Genomic DNA, 18,511 nt, shown 5'->3' on the forward strand with positions numbered 1-18,511 from the left:
ATTTCCTTCCCTCTGTCCCTCCCCATTTTAATCCATATTCTCTCCTCCTTTCCTGGCTCACTTGTCTTAAACCCTCATGCTCTTTCCCCCTTTCTTTCAGCCCATTAACATTCTAGGTACCAGCACAGCAGATACACTTCTTTCGAGGGCTCTATTTTTACTGATGCTTAATGCATTAATTTTTGTTCTGTGCAGGAAACATTGATCTTTAATGGGCAGAGTCCCAATAGGCAGGTGGGCAGAGCCCCATCTCACAACTTAGATCACTGATGCCTTGTGAGTAAGCCAGGGGAAACATTGGGAATAAAGGAATAGAAGATGAAGTGAAGTATGCAAACATGATGAGCTGATAGTTTGTGATGCCATGTTAACATAGAGTAACATTTGAAAGGAATTATGGATACTGTGATTGAAATGCCCAATGCAGATTTTATGTAACTACACCAATACTGCAGAGTGTGCATAACAATTGTGCCCCTTCTCACAACTTGTCACCTTCTCTATTCACAGAATTGCAAGTCCAGTTACCATTTGTGTGACCCAGCAGAGGGACTTGTCATAAAGTAGGATCCCACATTACCAGGCATAAGCGTATAAAGTGGATGCAATTAATTAAATTCAGAAGCCAACACAAGGTGAGTCACACCTCAAGAACAAAAATGGCCTTAGGATCCTGTTGGTATTTTAATAGGGGAAAAGAGATTTAAAAGCCAAATAATAAATCTATAACCATCACTGGATAGGCTACAGAGTATAAAAGCAAAATACTGTGGATGATAGAAATCTGAAATAAAGACAGAAAATGCTGACTAAACTGAGCAGATTTGGCAGCGTCTGTGGAGAGAGAAACAGGATTCATGTTTTGAGTCCTTATGACTCATCTTCAGAGCTCAAGAGGGGTAGAAATCTTACCTTACTGCCACTAGCAGCACATTCTTTAGTCCTTAAAGCTATCATTAACACTCCCTTTGGCTTGTGTCCATGGCATCTTTGTCAATCTCTCCTTAGTTCTGACCTATCCTTGACCTTCCATTCTGCTTCACCTCCTCCATCCACCCCCCTCTCCAACTATCTAATCCATCGTATTTCTACACATCTTCAGCTTTGAAGAAGAGTCATGTGGACTCCAAACATTAGCTCTGTTTCTCCACACATGCTGCCAGACATGCTGAGTTTATCCTGCGTTTTCTGCTTTTTTCAATTGTGTCCAGGTTCAGGCATCCTTCTGTTTTAGGATGGATGCAAAGGCCATGAAGATGCTGAGATGAAAGATCTTAATAACAAGGAGAAAGTGGGGAAAAAAGTGAAAGACAAGAGGAAATCGGGTGTGGATGTTCAAAATTACAAATAGACATAAAACCAGGAAAAAATAAACAAGGGCATGCTACCAGAGTCAGTGATAGGAGTAAAATTCAATGCAACTTTTAAAAGCATAGTCGATAAGTATTTGAAAAATATAAATTGAGAAGGGGATCAGAGAACAATAGGGAAAAAGGGATCAAGTGAATAGCTCTTCAGAGATTTAAAACAGGCTTGATGAGCCAAAGTACCTGCTTCTTTGCCTTGGTTATGGACCAGAAAGTTTCACCCTTTGTGCAGTGGCGTAGTGGCATAGTCACTGAATTAGTAATCCTAGATCCAGGGTAATGCTCTGGGGATATGGGTTTGAATCCCACCGGGTTTTTGGTGGAATTTGAATTCAATAAAAATCTGGAATTAAAAGTCTAATGTTAAATTGTCGATTGTTGTAAAAGCCCATCTGGTTCACTATTAGGGAAGGAAATCTGCCAGCCTTACCTGGTCTGGCCTGCATGTGATTCCAGAACCAGAGCAATGTGGTAGACTCGTAAATGACCTCAGGGATGAACAACAAATGCTGGGCCTACCAGCGACGCCCACATCCCATGACAAATAAAGAAACAAAAACTTAATAGGTGAGAAGAGGTGGAGGGTGAGAAAGAATTTCGGAAGCAGTCCACTTTTGAGTTCTGCTCTAAATTCCAGAGAAAGTTAAGTCTGCTATAGCTAAGATGCAGCCATGTATAAGATGTTATTGTGAATTGGTTTTCCTTCTTTGTAGTGGCTGGGTGGGACTCCCATCTGCTCTCCTGATACATCTGCGACCCACACCCATTGCCCTGGGTCAAAGGTTAGTTAAGAAGTCAGGCAGCATCTTCCACATGAGGAAAAACCTGGAAGTGCTGCAGTCCAAACAACGCACCAATATCAGAAGAAAAGACCAAGGATTTTAGTGGGATGTTGGCATAGTGGTAACGTCACTGGGCTAGTGTCACTGCACTGGTAAATCCAGAGGCCTAGGCTAAGGCTTGGGGACGCGGGTTCTAATCCCACCATTAAATTTTAATTCAATTAACAAATCTGGAACATAAAGTTTGTCTCCATAATTTTTGTTAAAACCCGAAAGGAACTCTACTATCCTTACCTGGTCTGGCCTACTTATGTGACTGCAGAACCACAGCATAACAAGCCATTCAGTTGAAGGGCAACCAGGGATGGGCAATGAATATGGCCTTACTATTGGCATCTCATGAAAGAATAAATATGGGCACAGAAAACCCCTGAAGAAGAGAGGTAAAACAAATGCGTAGACTTTAGCCAAAATAGAGGGAGAGGAGACCCCTTTGGTCCTTCTCACCCTGGCCTCATCTGGTGGATAGGGAAGGGCTGCTTTTTGTTATCCTGGCAGGATGCGGAGGGAATGGAGGTCAGGGCACTTCCACCTCCCATTTTCCCACCAATTTGGTGTTACCAGTCCTAAATTCCAACTTTTATAACAAATAGTGCCGCCAGTAAACAAGAGGATCAGCAGTTGGGAAGACTGATACCAGACTATTAAAGGTGAATTACTGGAGTTCATTGCCCTGTTCGAAAGATTCTCACAACTTTATCTGCATTGGTCTTTTGTTGGAATTGGTGCTAATATTATTTGCTTTCACTGAGCACTGATCCTTGATCTGCTATTAACATATTCTGCTTCTTACCTTTATGCTGTTATTAGCACACTCTTTAGCTTTTAACACTACCATTAATACTCCCGTAGTCTTAAATCCATGATATATTTGTCAAACCTCCGCAGCGCTCTCACCTATCCCTGACGTTCTATTTTGCTTCATCTGTTCCACCTCTCTCTCTTCATCAGTAGAAAATCCATCACATTTCGACCTCTTTTCAACTCTGAAGGAGAGTTATACCGTCTCGAAATGTTAACTCTATTTCTCTCTCCACAGATGCTGCCAGGCCTGTTGAATTTTTCCAGCATTTTCTGCTTTTATTGCCCCTACTTTTCATTAATTGCTGGAAGGGAAAAAGGAGGACTGTGAGAAATATCCTTGCATTTGTTTTACGACAGATCATTTAGTGCATACATGACACCCTTAAATGAGTGTACGCACTTTTAAGGTAAATATAGGTTTTCTGTCCAGAATGTACAAAAATATGCTCTTGTGCCAGTTTTCATTCTTTATATCACTCATTTTAGGTCAATCTTTCTTTTTGATCTATATTTGAAATTACTGTGGTTCATACCAGTTTAAGAGCATTCCAGGTGCCTCATGTCTGTAGCTGAATTTTCTCTCTCTCTTTGCCCCCCTGCCCCCCACCTCCCAAGCCCCCCCTCCCCCCTCCCCCCCTCCCCCCCACCCCCTCCCGCCCCTCGCCCCACCCCCTCCAAAGACCCAGTATTCTCCGGGAGCTTCACGATGCTCCGCCTGTGCCATAAGCAATTACCGATGGCGAGTTTCACTTGTGGTTTCAAAAATTAGGAACAAGCTCCGAGGCTGCTGAGGGAGAGAAGGGAGGTAGGACATGTTCCCAGAGGCATTAACATGGGCTGCTGGTCCAGCCGCTGACAGGGCTGGATAGGGGGAGGTGAGGGGGGGCATCTGCCAGGGCCGGGGAGGAGCAGCTGAGGGTGACCAGGGGATGGGTGGTGGGGTGAAACCCCTGAACCAGGGTGTCCAGGCATGGACCATTATTGCCACAGTCTGCAAGACAGCCACCTTGTTGCGCACCCCACTGACTGCCCACTGTGGCCCGTGGTTACGCAGAGTGACACTGGCGTTTGGGTGCTCCCATCCCACCACCAGCCCAACACTGCACCCCATCAACCCCACTCCCCCACAACTGAGCATTACGCGGCCCACCCAAAGTGGACGCCCACAGTAGCACCTACAGGAGAGTTGCGGAATGGGGCCGCAGAGCTGGCATGGGTAGGGCCAGCCACTGGTACCCCTGCCGACAGAGACGGGTGCTGGGGCCAGAGGCCCCCACAATGCTGGACACCGCGATGCCAGCAGGAGTGTCGGGGGGAATGGCCAGGGGTGTGTGCGGGGATGGGAGAGGAGGGAGTGCGGACAGGGTGCATGTGGGGGGAGGGGCTGCAGTGTCGGCCGCGGCCATCATGTAGCCCATTGGACCTGACTGGGCATGGAGGTATTCACCATGCTAACATGTGTCCCTTTCAACCCCTGCAGTCAATGAACTTCGGAATTGCACCAGGAATGGTTGCCACCTGCCTAGCCGCCGCAGCCCTGGGGGACACACTGAGGCTGTACGCGCAGGAGCTGCTGACCAGGAGCTTTCCCCAGAGGAACAGGAGCCAGCCAGTGAGGATCAAAAGCCGGCTGCCAACAGGCCAAGGAGGAGGTGGGAAGGAGGCGCCGCATCCGGCTCGTGTGTACCGGCAGCACCTGTCACTCGAGGACCTGCCGGACCGGGCGTGTCATCGAAGACTCCAGCTGAGCAGGAGGACTGTACGGCATATTTGCAGGATCATGGCACACTTGGAACTGCGGAGGTATGGAGGAAGACACCCGTTGCCAGGAATCTGTCCGGCATCTTGCAGGCCTCGGTGCACAAGTGCAACCGCACCATCACGAAGGTCCTGTATACCCACTCGGCACAATATATCAACTTCACTGTGGACAGAGCACACCAAGATGCCCGGCAGCGAGGTTTGCGCCACCGCCTGGATGCCCCAGGTCCAGGGGGTGATCGACCATGACGGGCTGGTCTTCACGAACCAAAAGGGATTCCAGTAGATGACCGTGCAGCTGGTGTGTGACCATGAGCTGCACATCCTGCACGTCAGCGCCCTATACCCAGGCAGTGTGCACAATGCTTTCATCCAGGCACACTTGGCGTTCCTGACACATTTGAGACAAACCCCCAGGTGAGGGGTTGGATCCTGGGCGACAGGGTTTATCCGCTGTGATCATGGTCGATGACACCGATCCGGAGACCACAGACAAACGCGGAGACCAGGTATAACGATACCCATAAAAGACCAAGGGTGTGATCGAGCGGTGCATCAGCATCCTGAAGATGCGGTCCAGGTGCCTGGACTGCTCTGGAGGGGCCCTCCAGTAAAGCACCAGGAGGGTCTCCCACATCCTGGCGGCCTGCTGTGTCCTCCACAACATCAAGCAGCAGAGGAGCAACGTGCTGTCGGAGGAGGATGACGCTAGGCCTCGTCCGATGTGGAGGATGCAGGGAGGGCCAGGATGGCTCGGGCATGGGGCTCGGGCCGGCACAGGAGGCTGCACAATGTGTGCACTAGAGCCGGCGCAATCGGGATGCTCTAATCACCTCCAGGTTCACCGACTAGGGGACCTGGCTGATGGCACGAACATCCCATCCCACCCCCATAGCCCTTTCCCCCTCCCCAGCCGAACACCCCCTCTCATGACCACCCTCCCTGTATCACGCTCCCCCCCCCCTGCCCTCCGCCTCCCACCTGCAGCCCCCTCTATGGTTCCTACCTACTTCACTACGGGTGAACATCTCTATACGGATTTGTGCCTTAGCTCCTAACGCTATGCTGTGTGCTGCACCCATGCCACCTTAACTCATGTCTACCTTTCTGGTCTTATGGGCCCTAATGCTACTTCTAGGTGGATCCCCAGGCAGTACATCAGGGGGGAGGCGGTCTGCTGCGATTCCCGCAATTTGACATGGTCCCCTTTGGCCGAGTTCCTCTTGAGCGACCGGACCCAAGTAGTCACTTGGGTGTCCCAGGTGGCGTGGTGCCGTCCTGTTCTGTCTGCTGCCCCTCTGATGCATCAGGGACAGGAGTGGGGGGAGGGGGGGGAGGGAGGGGGGGGTGGGGGGAGTCCAAGGAGCTGTGGTGTTCCTCTCCTGCGGGAGTCACCAGCGTGGGTCCCATCACCTCCTCCGCCCTTGGGGTGCTCGAAGGCCCCCAGGCTACTCCATGTGACACGAGTGCGACTGGAGAGAACTCCTGGGGCTCCCCTGCCACCTGGTGCTGCCAGTCCTAAGAGGCCCACTCATGCCTTGACCAGGGTCTCAACGCTCACAGCCTTGGAGCACAGCGACTGGGCCACCTCACTGTGGGACTGGCTCAGGTCAGCCAGAGCCTGGGCAATGCCTCCAAGGTCTTCACTGCGGACGCCACTAATGCGGTGTTGGCCTGGATGGCACACATGATCGGCACCACCTCCTGCCCCTTGTAGGCGATTGGACTCCTCCAACTGCACCTTCAAGCGCTGGATGGTTGCTGACACCCCCTCATGTAGATCCTGGCTCTGTGTCTGCATCTTCATTATCGATAGGACCACTTTTGCCAGAGATCCGAGACCCGTCTGGACGGCAACTAGTCCCTGGGTTGGGCCGCCCTCCGACCGTCCATCCCCTCAGGGGGTTCCTACCTCCACCCTGTCGAATCTGACACTGTCTTTCATTGGAATCGCTTGAGTTCAACGTGGCACCGGTGCTAGCCCATTAACGGATCGCGAATTCCTCTGGGACCAACGTGAATTTGGTTGTTGTAGAAGTCCACCAATTCAGCCGCGACATCAACATGTAGGGCGGGTTTCTCCGTTTCAGAGAGTGCTGATGTCAGGACAGAATCTACGACAACTAAAATGACTCCGCTCCCGGAGCAATTCAACAGCCGTTTCCGGGTTAGCACCGGTGTCACATGAAACAGGATCGATTCCGATGAGAAATGGTGTCTGCAGAAGGTGGGGAGAACCATGCGTGCATTGTCACAGGCAGCCATGTAGCAGGGCCACCTGGACTTGGCAGCGGTGCTCCAGAGTGTGGTCCAGTCACAGCGGGTCATGGCTGAGGGCGTTGGCCGCATTGCCTGGGCGCTGGCTGAGCCAGGCACAGAGGGAGGTGGTACAACCATTGGCTGATGTGGCACCGAACCTTGGGGAGGTGGCGCAGTCACTAGCTGATGTGGCACAGTCCCTGAGGATGGTTGTCCACTCACTGTGCTCCATGGCCATGAGCATCGAGACCTTTGTCGAGACAGGAGTGGGCCTCCATAACTGGCAATGTCAGGTGGCAGGGGAGCCTCAGGGGTTAGCTCCGCTCGCACCCTCATCCCAAGGAATAACCCAGGGGCCATCGGGCATTGTGAGGGAGAAGGACTTCATGGGGCCCATGCCGGCAACACCAGCGCCTCGGACTCCCCCTCCTGTCCCTGGCGCACCTGATGGGAAGCGGGCAGAACAGGGTGGCACCATGCCACCTGTGCCACCCGAGCAGCAGCCAGGCCCATCCAGGCCTAGTCAACGGCCAGAAGACGGCCAACAAAATGGACCCAGGTCGCAGGGTGGGAATTGGAGATGGCAGCCTTCATTCCCGATGTACTGTGTGGGGATCCACCTAGGTGTAGCATTAGGGTCCGCAAGGCCAGAAAGGTAGACCCCAGATAAGTTGGCATGAGTGCAGCATGCAGTATAGCAATAGTGACTACGGTACAAACTTTTATATATATGCTCTCTGTTTCAGAATAAACACCTGTTCACAATGTATCATCTTGTCTCGCTGCTGTGTCAGATGGGTGTGAGGGATAGCTGGTCTGGCTGCAGTGGGGACAGTCTGTGATCACCACTCTGGTGCCCATCCCATCCCTCTTCACCCATACACCCACGACTCCCCACCCCACCTCACCATCTCCACCTCCGCCACCCAAGGGTTCAGTGGGACCTAGTGATGGAATGGCCAGCTCGCATGCGGGGAACACCCAGGTGGACGGTGGAAAATGCTACCATGGGTAGGAATCAGACATGGTTAAAGGATATGAAGCACCAGAGCTCATCACAGAGCAGATCATCATCATCCTCCACCCCAGGAACCGGAGCTGCTGTTGCTGCCAACTCCGGGTTGCATTCCGTAGTGAAGCTGGTTGGAATCATGGAGGGAGTTACAAGGGGCGGAGTGGGGGGGGGGGGGGGGGCAGACCAGAGAGGTTGTTCATGGGAGAGATTGGTCGGCTGGTGGGGTTGGGATGTTGGGTGGGATGGGATTTCTGTGCCGCTGGCCAGGCCCCCCCAGTTGGTGAACCAGGAGGTGATTATAGTTTCCCGTGTGCAGCCACCCAGGCGTCCACTGTGTGCGGCCTCCTGTGCCTGCCCGGGCTCCATGTACTGCCCATCCTCGCCCTGGCCCAGCAGACAAAGCCTGCCGTTTACTCTCCTCCTTCAGCATGTCACCCATCTACTTCGCGATATTGTGGAGGAGGCAGCAGGCCACCTCGAGTTGGAACACACTAGTGCTATACTGGAGGGCCCCTCCAGAGCACTCTAGGCACCTGAGCCGCATCTTCAGGATGCCAAAACATCGCTTGCTTGTGCCCCTGGTCGCAATATGGCCACCATAGCAGGTGTCCTCTCCGGTACCCTAGCAGTGCCAGATGCGCCATGATCTGGTAGATAAGTCTCACTACCCCCTGTTCAACTGGAGACTTTGACAGCATGCCTGGTCTGGCAGGTCCTCGAATGACAGGCGCTGCCGGCACACTCGAGGCGTGATGTGGGGCTTCCTCCCCACCTCCTCCTCAGCCTGTTGGGCAACCAGCTCCCCATCCTCACCGGCTGCCTCCTGTTCCTCAGGGGCAGGCTCCGCTGTTGCAGGATCCTCCGCGAGCTGCTCCAGTTCATACAGCTTCATTTCATCACCCAGGGCTGCGGCAACTCGGATGAAGGCCACCACCCTGGTTGAATTCCGTAGTCCATTGTCTATAGAGGGTGAAAGCCAAATATGTTAGCATGGTGCGATCCCCCCCTGCCCAAGCAGGTCCAATGGGCGACACGGTGGCCCCAGACTGCACTGCAGACCCTGCCGCTGCATGTACCCCCTCCCTCCCCCATTCCCACACCCACACACGACCAATCCCTCTGGCATTCTGCCCTCCACACCCATGGCCTTGTCGCGACGGGCACTGTGGGTTTTCTAGCCCAGGCGCCCATCCCTGCTGCCAGGGGTACCATTGGCTGGTGCTACCTCTGCCATTGTTACACTCCGCAGCCCCCACCCAGCACCCTCCTGTAGCAGCTACTTTGGGCGTTGCCCTTGGGTGGTCCACATGCTGGCCTTCCTGCTGGTGGAGGCTGATTTGGGGGTTGGGGGTGGAGACAGTTGGTGGGGTGCGGGGTGAAATGCGGGTTGGTGGGGTGGAAGGTGGGGGTGTGGTTTGCGGGGGTGGTGGGTAAGGGATGGGGTGTGGGGAGTGATCGGGTGAGGGCACCCATATGGCCGGTGTCACTCTGCTTAACCATGGGCCAAGGTGGTGGTCAGTGGGGTGCGCAGTAAGATGGCTGCCTTGCAGGCGCAGTAATGGTGGTCTGTGCCTGGTCCCCCTGGTCCCATGGGGGAGGGCACCCGGCCCCATGTCCCCTCCCTTGGTCACCCCCCCATCACCCCTGCTGCCGCCCCAGCCCTGGCAGATGCCTCCCCCCCCCCCCCCACCCAGTGGCCGGACTGGCAGTCCATAGTTGTGCCTCTCTGTGTTCTACTTCCTCTCTCTCTCATCGGCCACAGCGCCTGATTCACGATTTTTGAAACTACAAGTGAAAGTCGCATCGTTAATTCCTCTCGGCATAGGTGGAGCATCGCGGAGTTCCTGGAGTATACCAGGTCAGGCCCACTAATGAAGTGCAGATGGCATTCACCGTATGTGCAGAGTAGAACAAACTGACGCTGCAGTCGATGCACTCGGAGCGTGCCATTCTGGCGGGCACCTGGCACCGGCCACGATTTTGGCCTCACGACCGATTCTCCGCCCAATTGCCGTTCCGGATTTCAGTGTCGGCTGACGGAGAATCCCGCTCTTAATCTCTGAAATGGAGAATCCGGCCCTGTATGTCTTCAAAAAAGGAGTGAGATGTAGCTCCTGGAGTTAAAGGGATCCAAAGATTTAGGGGAGAACGTGGGAACAGGTTACTGAGTTGGATGATCAGCCATGATCTAATTGAATGGCGGAGAATGCTCGAAGAGCCAAATGGCCAAACTCCAGCTCCGATGTTTCTATGAGATTTAGCAATTCAGTGGCTTCCTGACTCTAATTTCTGAGGTTTTCATTTCAAAAGGTGGCTGATGACGCTCACTTGTCCACATGAGAGAAAGATGCTGAAAGACTATTTGCTTCTCCATTGCCTGATGTTAATATGAATTGTTAGCTGCAGATGCTTGCAATTCGGACACTAAGGGAGTGTAACCTTTTTGTTTGACATATGAGCTTTGCTATGCTGCGTGGGGTCTTAAAGGCAACCTCAATGCAGTCAAACACTCTTCCACTCTTGGGAAATCACATGCTGAAAGAAAAATTGGGCTGAATATTTCAGCTCCTCCCAGTGGCGGGATCATCTGGTCCTGCCAAAGGCAACCCCCACCACTACCTGTGGTGGCAGCGGGATGGGCGAACCACCAATGGCCAATGGCAAGCCACCTCTGCCAAAGGGGTCAGAAATCCCACTCATTGTTCCTTCTATTTTGCTACAGCTGAGCTATGGAAAATTTGACTGCACAAAACTAAATAAAACATTTGTCAAGAAGCTCAAACCTGTTGTGAATCAATTCTATCAATCAGAGGGATACACAGCTTATTTACATATTAAATACTTTAGTTCTGAATATAACATTATCGTTTTTTAAATGTGTCTGCAAATGATGCATAAAATTAGCACTTCAAAGATGTGAAGGAGTTTTGGATCAGTGTATTGTGGTGCTTTTTTACCAAAGCCCACCTGGCTCAGTTTTCATCTTCTAGATATTTGTAATCAAAGACAAAGGAACTAATTTCAGATCATATAGAATTACATTAAATTTGCAATGTGGGAAATGGGTGGGGGACGGAGATCACAGGCCTTGAATTTTGTGGTATTTGGGGATCGGACGTGACGGGGGTGGACCTTGCGAGTGCTAAGAGTTAGGCTAGTTAATGGGAGTGGGGTGGGGGGTTGGGCTGCAACTTGCTGAGCCAATTAAACGGGGCTCAATGGTTCAAGTATGGTTGGTTGGCAGGGGATCGGAGTTAATAGAGGCGGCAGGTTCTCTGCCTACCTGGGAGAGGGAGGGGTAGGAACGAAAGGTGGGGCGGGGCTAGCAGTGATCGTGTCATCTTCAAGGTGGGGCAGTTTGTCATCTTCGATGGGCCAGGGGAGGAATATTTGACCTATCGAGGTGGCAATGGCTGACTTGAGGTGGCAGGTGGGTGCGAAGCCCCGACACGGCTGGGCACCTGAAACCTGTGGGTTCTGGGGAGGAGGGGGGTTGGGGGGTTGGTTTAAAGGGCGAGGGTTTTTGCCCATCTAAAGAGTCTGGGAGCCGATGTGGTGTTTTTACAGGAGATGCGCATGTGGGTACGGGACCAGGTTATGCTCTGGAAGACTTGGGTGAGCCAGGTGTCCCACTCGGGCTTTGACAGTAGGGCTTGAGGGGATGGCGATTTTCATCAACAAGCGGGTTTGGTTTCATGTGGAGAAGGTGCCTGCTGATCGGGGGGGGGAGTGGCACGATACGTGATGGTGGTAGGAGCCTTGGAGGGGATACCAGTGCTACTGGTGAACCTATATGCCCCAAATTGGGATGATGTGTCATTCATGAACCGGTTGATGGTGCTGGACCTGGACACCCACCAGCTAATTATGGATGGCGATATGAATTGTGTGCTGGATCTGAAGGCAGATCGATCGAGGCCCGGACCGCTGGCCCTGGTCGGGATGGCGAGAGTATTGTCCACCTTCTTGGAAGTGGTGGGAGGGGTGGACCCGTGGAGGTTCGCGTACCCAGGGGAGAGGAAGTTTGTGTTTTTCTCCACGGTACACAAAAGTGTATTCGCGGATTGATTATTTCTCTATAAGTAGAAATCTACTGATTGCAGTTAGGGTGGCAGTGTATTCGTCGGGGGTGATTGTGGACCTGCTGCTGGGAGTGAGTCAAGAGCGCTGCAGGGTTTGGCGGATGGATGTTGGGTTGTTGTCAGATTTAGGTGTCTATGGGAGGATTTCAAGGGCCACACAGGAATACATTATGAATAATGATAATAGGTCTCACCCCTATTCTGTGGCAATCAGGGGAAAGATTGTAGCAATCAAGACACATGTGGATGCAAAGCTAGGGAGGAGCAACAGAAATTGATGGATAAGGTTTTAAGCGTGGATCGTACACGTGAGGGATCCGACCCTTGAACTGTTGATGTGCAGGAAGTAACCGCAAAGGCAGTTCAACTTGATGTTAAAGGACAAAGCAGTGCGGCTATTGAGAGGAGAAAACGGGACAGTATATGAGTATGGGGAGAAGGCAAATCGGCTTTTGGCTGATCAATTAAGGCGGAGGGAGGTGAATAAGGAGATTGTTCAAGTTGAGGACCGAGAGGGTAAGTTGGTCTCCGATCCAGAGAAGGTTCAAGGCGTTTTGTGAGAAGTTATATCAGTCGGACTTACCAAAAGATGGACGTGGGATTGCAGAATTTTTGGGGAGGCTGGGGTTTCCCAGGGTGGGTGAGGAGCTGCGGGAGGAGCTGGAGGCCCCGCTTTGGAGGAGATCCAGGAAGGATTGAAGCAGATGCGATCAGGGAATGCACAGGGGCCAAATTGGTTCCCAATGGAGTTCTATAAAATGTTCAGGGATCGGTTGGGTCCATTGTTGCTGGGCATGTTCAGGGACTCTTTGGAGGGCAGAGCTCTCCCGGGGACATTGGAGCACTGCTTTTGAAAAAGGACAAAGACCCCAAGGAGATTGGGTCATACCATCCAATCTCCCTGTTGAACATAGATGCCAAATTGCTGGCCAAGGTGTTGGCTGTAAGACTGGAGTTGTGCCTCCTGGAGTTGATAGGGGAAGATCAGGCAGGGTTCATGAAAGGGCGAAGGGTGTCGGCGAATGTGCGGCAGTTGCTTAATGTGGTGCTTATCCTTGTGGCTGGTGCGGTGCCAGAGATTATTGTATCTCTGGACGCAGAGAAGGTGTTTGACCGGGTGGAGTGGGGATACCTCTTTACGGTTTTGGAGACAATTGGGCAGGGTCCGGGATTTGTTTCCTGGGTGAGGCTGCTGTATGCGGTGCCATTTGCTAGTGTTTGTACTAATAACATTACCTGAGACCTTTTGGTTACATCGGGGCACGAGGCACGGATGTCCACTGTCTCCTTTGTTGGTTGTGATGGCAATTAAGCCATTGGCTACGGCATTGAGGGCTTCAAAGGAATGCAATGGATAGTCAGAGGGGGGCTGCAGCACAGGGTATCGTTATATGCTGATGATTTGCTGTTATATGTAAAGGATCCGGAGGCATCAATGGGAACATTATGGGGATTTTGCTGCGATTTTGGGCTTTCTCCGGCAATAAACAGAATATAGGGAAAAGTGAATAGTTTGTGTTGGGGCAGTGGTGACGGAGTGGGTGGATCTAAACTGAGAGGGTTGCCGTTTCGATTGGCAGGGACCAGATTCCGGTACTTAGCGGTACAGGTGGCGGGGGATTCGGGACGGCTACGGAAGCATACAAGCTTGGTGGGGAGGGTCAGGAGTGGGACAGTCTCCCACTATCACTGGTGGGCTGAGTTCAGTCGGCTAGAATGAATATATTGCCTAGATTCCTATTCCTGTTCCAGTGCCATCCGGTATTAGTGTTTTTTTCAAGAGGTGGACCGGCTTATTACTGGATTTATCTGGGCGGACAAGGTCCTGAGGATTCAAAGAGGGGTGCTTCAGGGGGAGAGACAGGCAGAGGGTCTGGCACTGCCAAATTTGTTATATTACTATTGGGCGGCTAATTCGGAGAAGCTGCTGGGTGGTGTGGGGACCCAAGGGCTCTCTGAGTAGTGATGGAATCGTAGTCAGTTAGAGAGACAAGCTTGGGAGCATTGGTAACAGTCGCCAACTAAATCTTCAACAAATCCAGTGGTGGTGGCCATGATAAGAATTTGGAGGCAGCTCTGCCAACATTTTGAACTGGGGAAGTTTCTGGCTGGCTCACATCTGTGCCAATCACCTATTCGAGCCACCAAGGCTGGATGCTGCATTTAGTGCTTGGAAGGAGGGAGGGTTGGTGAAGGTGGGGGATCTATTTTTGGAGGGGGAGCTCGCTAGCTTGCAGGAGCTAAAGGAGAAGTATGGGCTTTCGGACATGGAGGGATTTAGGTACCTTCAGTTGCAGAGCTGGGTTGAACAGTTTTTTCCAGCCTTCCCAGTGGTTCAACCGTCCATCTTGCTGGAGTGGATTCTATCCGGCGTAGGATCGGTAGAGGGTAGTACGTCCGGGATTTACCAACGAATAGCGGGGGAGGAGTTGGGTTCAATTGAGGGAGTGAAGATGAAGTTGTTGGAGGAGTTGGAGCTGATTCTAAAGAAAGGGAAGTGGTGTGAGGCATTGAGGAAGATAAATGTGATATCGTCTTGCGCGAGGCTGAGCCTCGTTCAGTTAAAGGTAGTTTTCCGAGCGCATGTCACTAGAACGAGGATGAGCTGCTTTTTTGAAGGGATGGAAGATAGGTGCGAGCGTTGTTCAAGGGGTCCCGCACATCACACGCACATGTTCTGATTGAGCCCCAAGCTGATGGAGATTTGAGGGTCCTTTTTTGAAACCATGTCGGTGATCCTGAATGTGGGGGTGGAACACTGCCCCGGGTGGCGGTTCTTGGGGTCACCGATGTGCTGGAACTGTGGACGGGAGCAGGGGGCAGATGTTCTGGCCTTCGCTTCATTGTTGGCACAGAGATGACTCCTATAGCGCTTGAAGATGGCAGCCCCGCTGAAGGCTTTGACGTGGCTAGGTGATTTGATGGAGTTTGTGCGCCTCAAGAAGGTCAAATACACCTTGAGAGGGTTGATTGATGGGTTGTATCAAAGATGGCAACCGTTTATAATTTATGAAATTTTGCAACAAATTGTTTGTTATGGTTCACAAATTTGAAATTCTTTTGTACAAAATGTAATAAATTTACCAAAAAATCATTTCCAAAACAAAAAGAAATTTGGCTGCACAGACACTGGCCAGTCGTTTCAACATGTCCATGCGGATGTTCATGATTCAAATAAGCCATTTCCCATCCTCTTGATCTAACCCAATCAATGTATTCCTTTATTCCTTTCTCCCTGGTGTACTTAACTAAATTCCACTTTAATGCAGCTATACCCATTCTCTTTGGCAGCGACTTCCATATTCCAATTGCCCTCTGGGTAAAGAGTTTTCTCCTGAATGCCCATTTGGATTTTTAAGTGACTATCTTATATTTAAGGCCCCTAGTTCTGGTCTGCCTTATAAGTGGAAACATCTTCCCAAAGTCTACTACATTAAACCCTTACATAACTTGAAGACCTATACCAGGCCATCCACTTTTTTTCGAGATACGAGTCCGAGCTGTTTAACCTATCCTGATGAGTATACTATCTCAGTTCTGGCATCGTCACAGTTCCTTTTCAAGTTGTTTTTATATCCTTTTTTTTAGATATATAATGAAGACCTTCAGTGTTAATTGTACTCCCCAGGTGTGATCTAACTAAGGTGTAACAAAGCAGCTACATCAGCTAAAAAGCACCTCACCCCCCGCCCCCCCCCCCCCCCCCCCCCCCATTTGGAAGCTGGCTGGTTTAAAGTGACACGAGCTAGTTTGAGTTTATGGCAGCCACTCACTTATTTTGCACCACCTGCAGCCATTCAACAATACGTTGAGTGCTGACGGCATGCCGAAAGCATCTAAATGAGCAGATCATGAAGTTTGCATGCTGCCGAAATCAGAAGCAACAGAAGCAATGGGCGGTGGGGGTGGGGGTCACTGCGCATCACAACCCCTTGCCTGTTTTTGGGTGCTATTGGATGTCGTGGCAGTAAAGTAGAAATATTATTCTTCAAAGCAAGTCCAAGTCCTGCACCTTCTAAACGTCAGCCCCAATAACCTTCTGCAGCTGCCACCTTTCTCTTCATGGGCAGTGGACTTTGCCTGAAACTTGGTAACAAAACCAGCAAACCGAGAGGGAAAGATTGCCAGCCTTATGTCGGTCGGAAAAGAGTAATATCAATGGATAACCAATGCTTGCACCAAATAAGCTTTGATCACCCCAGAAACTCGTCCACGGCCACAGAGAATGCTTTTAAAGTGAAGGCACTCGGAAAATTTATGAGAAGCATAAACCTGAAAAATTTGTCAGACAGTCCGTTTTAGTAGCCATTAACGAGCAGTTATTAAGCCAAACTGCACTTACACGTGCAGTGTGCATTACTGTTCATTAATAATGGCAGGAATTGTATTACAACCAATGCCAACAAATGCTTGGTGGAGTGACCTGCTGAAATTACTCTGCCTTAATGCACAATTTCCGGATGCAATTTATCCTGGAGAAGCTCCAAAACCAAAATTAACTCTCAGAAGATTCTAGAATGAACTCTTCTTTGAGACAGCATGACGTATGTTGTATTTCTAACGATATAATTCCCAGATTGTGAACCACATCAGGAATCGGGATTAGTTAGAAGAAGGTGCCGTGAGGAACATGTTATTGATGAAACACAAAAAAACATTTGGATAGATTCCTTTGGGTTACCCATGAGGAGATTTCTTCTAACCTATTCCATCTATTAACAATCACAGTTCAAGAAATAATGATGATATTAATATTCAAAGTAATGCAAAATATAGATGCAAGATGACTGCCAACAATGTTATCTTATTCTACTCGCTTGTCTCTGAGTTAGAAGATTTTGTGTACAAGTCCTATTCCAGGACTTTACTATCTTATCTAAGTTGATTCTTCAAAATTAAGGAAAATCTCTATTCTTGAAGGAGCCTATTACATTTTTGATATTTTTTTCTAGATACCTTTCCCAAGCACCGAATGTCCGATGACTCCTGTAAGTGGATTCTCACTCCCTACAAGCCACAGTGTCCCTTTATCTGTCATAGATAAATAATATCAGTGAGTCAAGGGTTTGAACGGAAACCATTTGGCTGGGATTTTGTTATTCCTGATGTCGTAACTGGAACTAAGTAAGTCTTTAGTCTTTTCGCCTATTCCAACACAATTACAATGAAGATTGAGTACCAGCGGCTTGCATGGAAAACATGTGAGATTCATTGTTGGGAGAAACTTTTCATTGGTGTCAGCTGACAATGCTCCTTGTCTATGTGGCCCTATTAAAGGGCCTTCTGTTCAAACAGGGATCTCTACATCACTGGCAGGATGCTCCACCTCTCGGGAGTGCTACATTCTTTGGGGAAATGAGCGAGCGCCGATGCAGACCAGCCCCACAGTTCAGCAATGCCTCCCTGTACCTTCTCCTTCAGGCCATCAGGGAAAGGCAAGGGGAGCTCTTTCCTAGAGATGTCATTAGAAGGCCCCCTCATCACACCTAGGTGAGGATGCAGAGGAGGTGAGCAATCATAGGATTATCTGGAAAAACCTGGGCCCAGTACAGGAAATGGGTCAACAACCTTCTCCGATACAAGAGGGTAAGTGCCAGAGTTGCATCTTGAACAAGAGCCTCTCGTGTGGTCATTCACAACTTAAGTGGGCAACTTAAGAAGAAATTAATATGATTAGCCTTAATGTTGCATGGCAATTGAGGCCAAAATGTCTGGAAATGTGCCTTTTGTATGCACTGGGATGCAATGTGTGAGTGACAGGCTAGTATGTGTGATGGGGATGTATGCAGGCAAGGAAGTTAGGCATCACGTGATACGTAATTAACTCTCTACTTTGTCATGCAGGACAAGCAGACCCATAATTCCTGCAAGAGAAGATGAACAGGATGAGAAGTTCCAGTCTTGAGGCTTCTCACAGACACCATGCTGGGGGTGATGGAGATCGCTGGGGAGGAGAGAGCATGATTGGTACCAGATTGGTGGCACAGTGGTTAGCACTGCTGCCTCGCAGCACAAGGAACCCGGTTTCAATTCTGACCTTAAGTGACTGTGTGGAGTTTGCATGTTATCCTCGTGTCTGTGTGGGTTTCCTCCGGGTGCTCCGGTTTCCTCCCAAAGTCTAAAAATGTGCAGGTTATGTGGATTGGCCATGCTAAATTGCCTCTCAATGTCTAACGGTTTGGTGGGGTTACGGGGATAGGGTGGGGAGTAGGTCTAGGTTAGGGTGCTCTTTCGGAGAGTTGGTGCACACCCAAGGGGCTAAATGGCTTCCTTCTGCACTGCAGGGATTCTATGGTGGGGCTGGACCGATCACGTTTTAAAGAGGAAAAGGTAACCATCTTATTGGTGGTATATGCGCATAAGGATGAGTGAGAGGAAATG

The 18,511-nt window shown here is 50.5% G+C and overlaps 1 long non-coding RNA gene across 1 annotated transcript; it reads left to right on the forward strand.

Moving 5' to 3' along the window:
- The first annotated feature begins 511 nt into the window (after window positions 1-511).
- On the forward strand, window positions 512-18,301 carry LOC140388069 (uncharacterized). Its single transcript, XR_011934078.1, has 4 exons — window positions 512-635; window positions 3,249-3,420; window positions 17,083-17,254; window positions 17,408-18,301. It is a non-coding gene; the product is annotated as an uncharacterized lncRNA (long non-coding RNA).
- Window positions 18,302-18,511: the final 210 nt, after the last annotated feature.

This window comes from Scyliorhinus torazame, chromosome 13, assembly GCF_047496885.1.
Source record: "Scyliorhinus torazame isolate Kashiwa2021f chromosome 13, sScyTor2.1, whole genome shotgun sequence".
Lineage (NCBI taxonomy): Eukaryota > Metazoa > Chordata > Chondrichthyes > Carcharhiniformes > Scyliorhinidae > Scyliorhinus > Scyliorhinus torazame.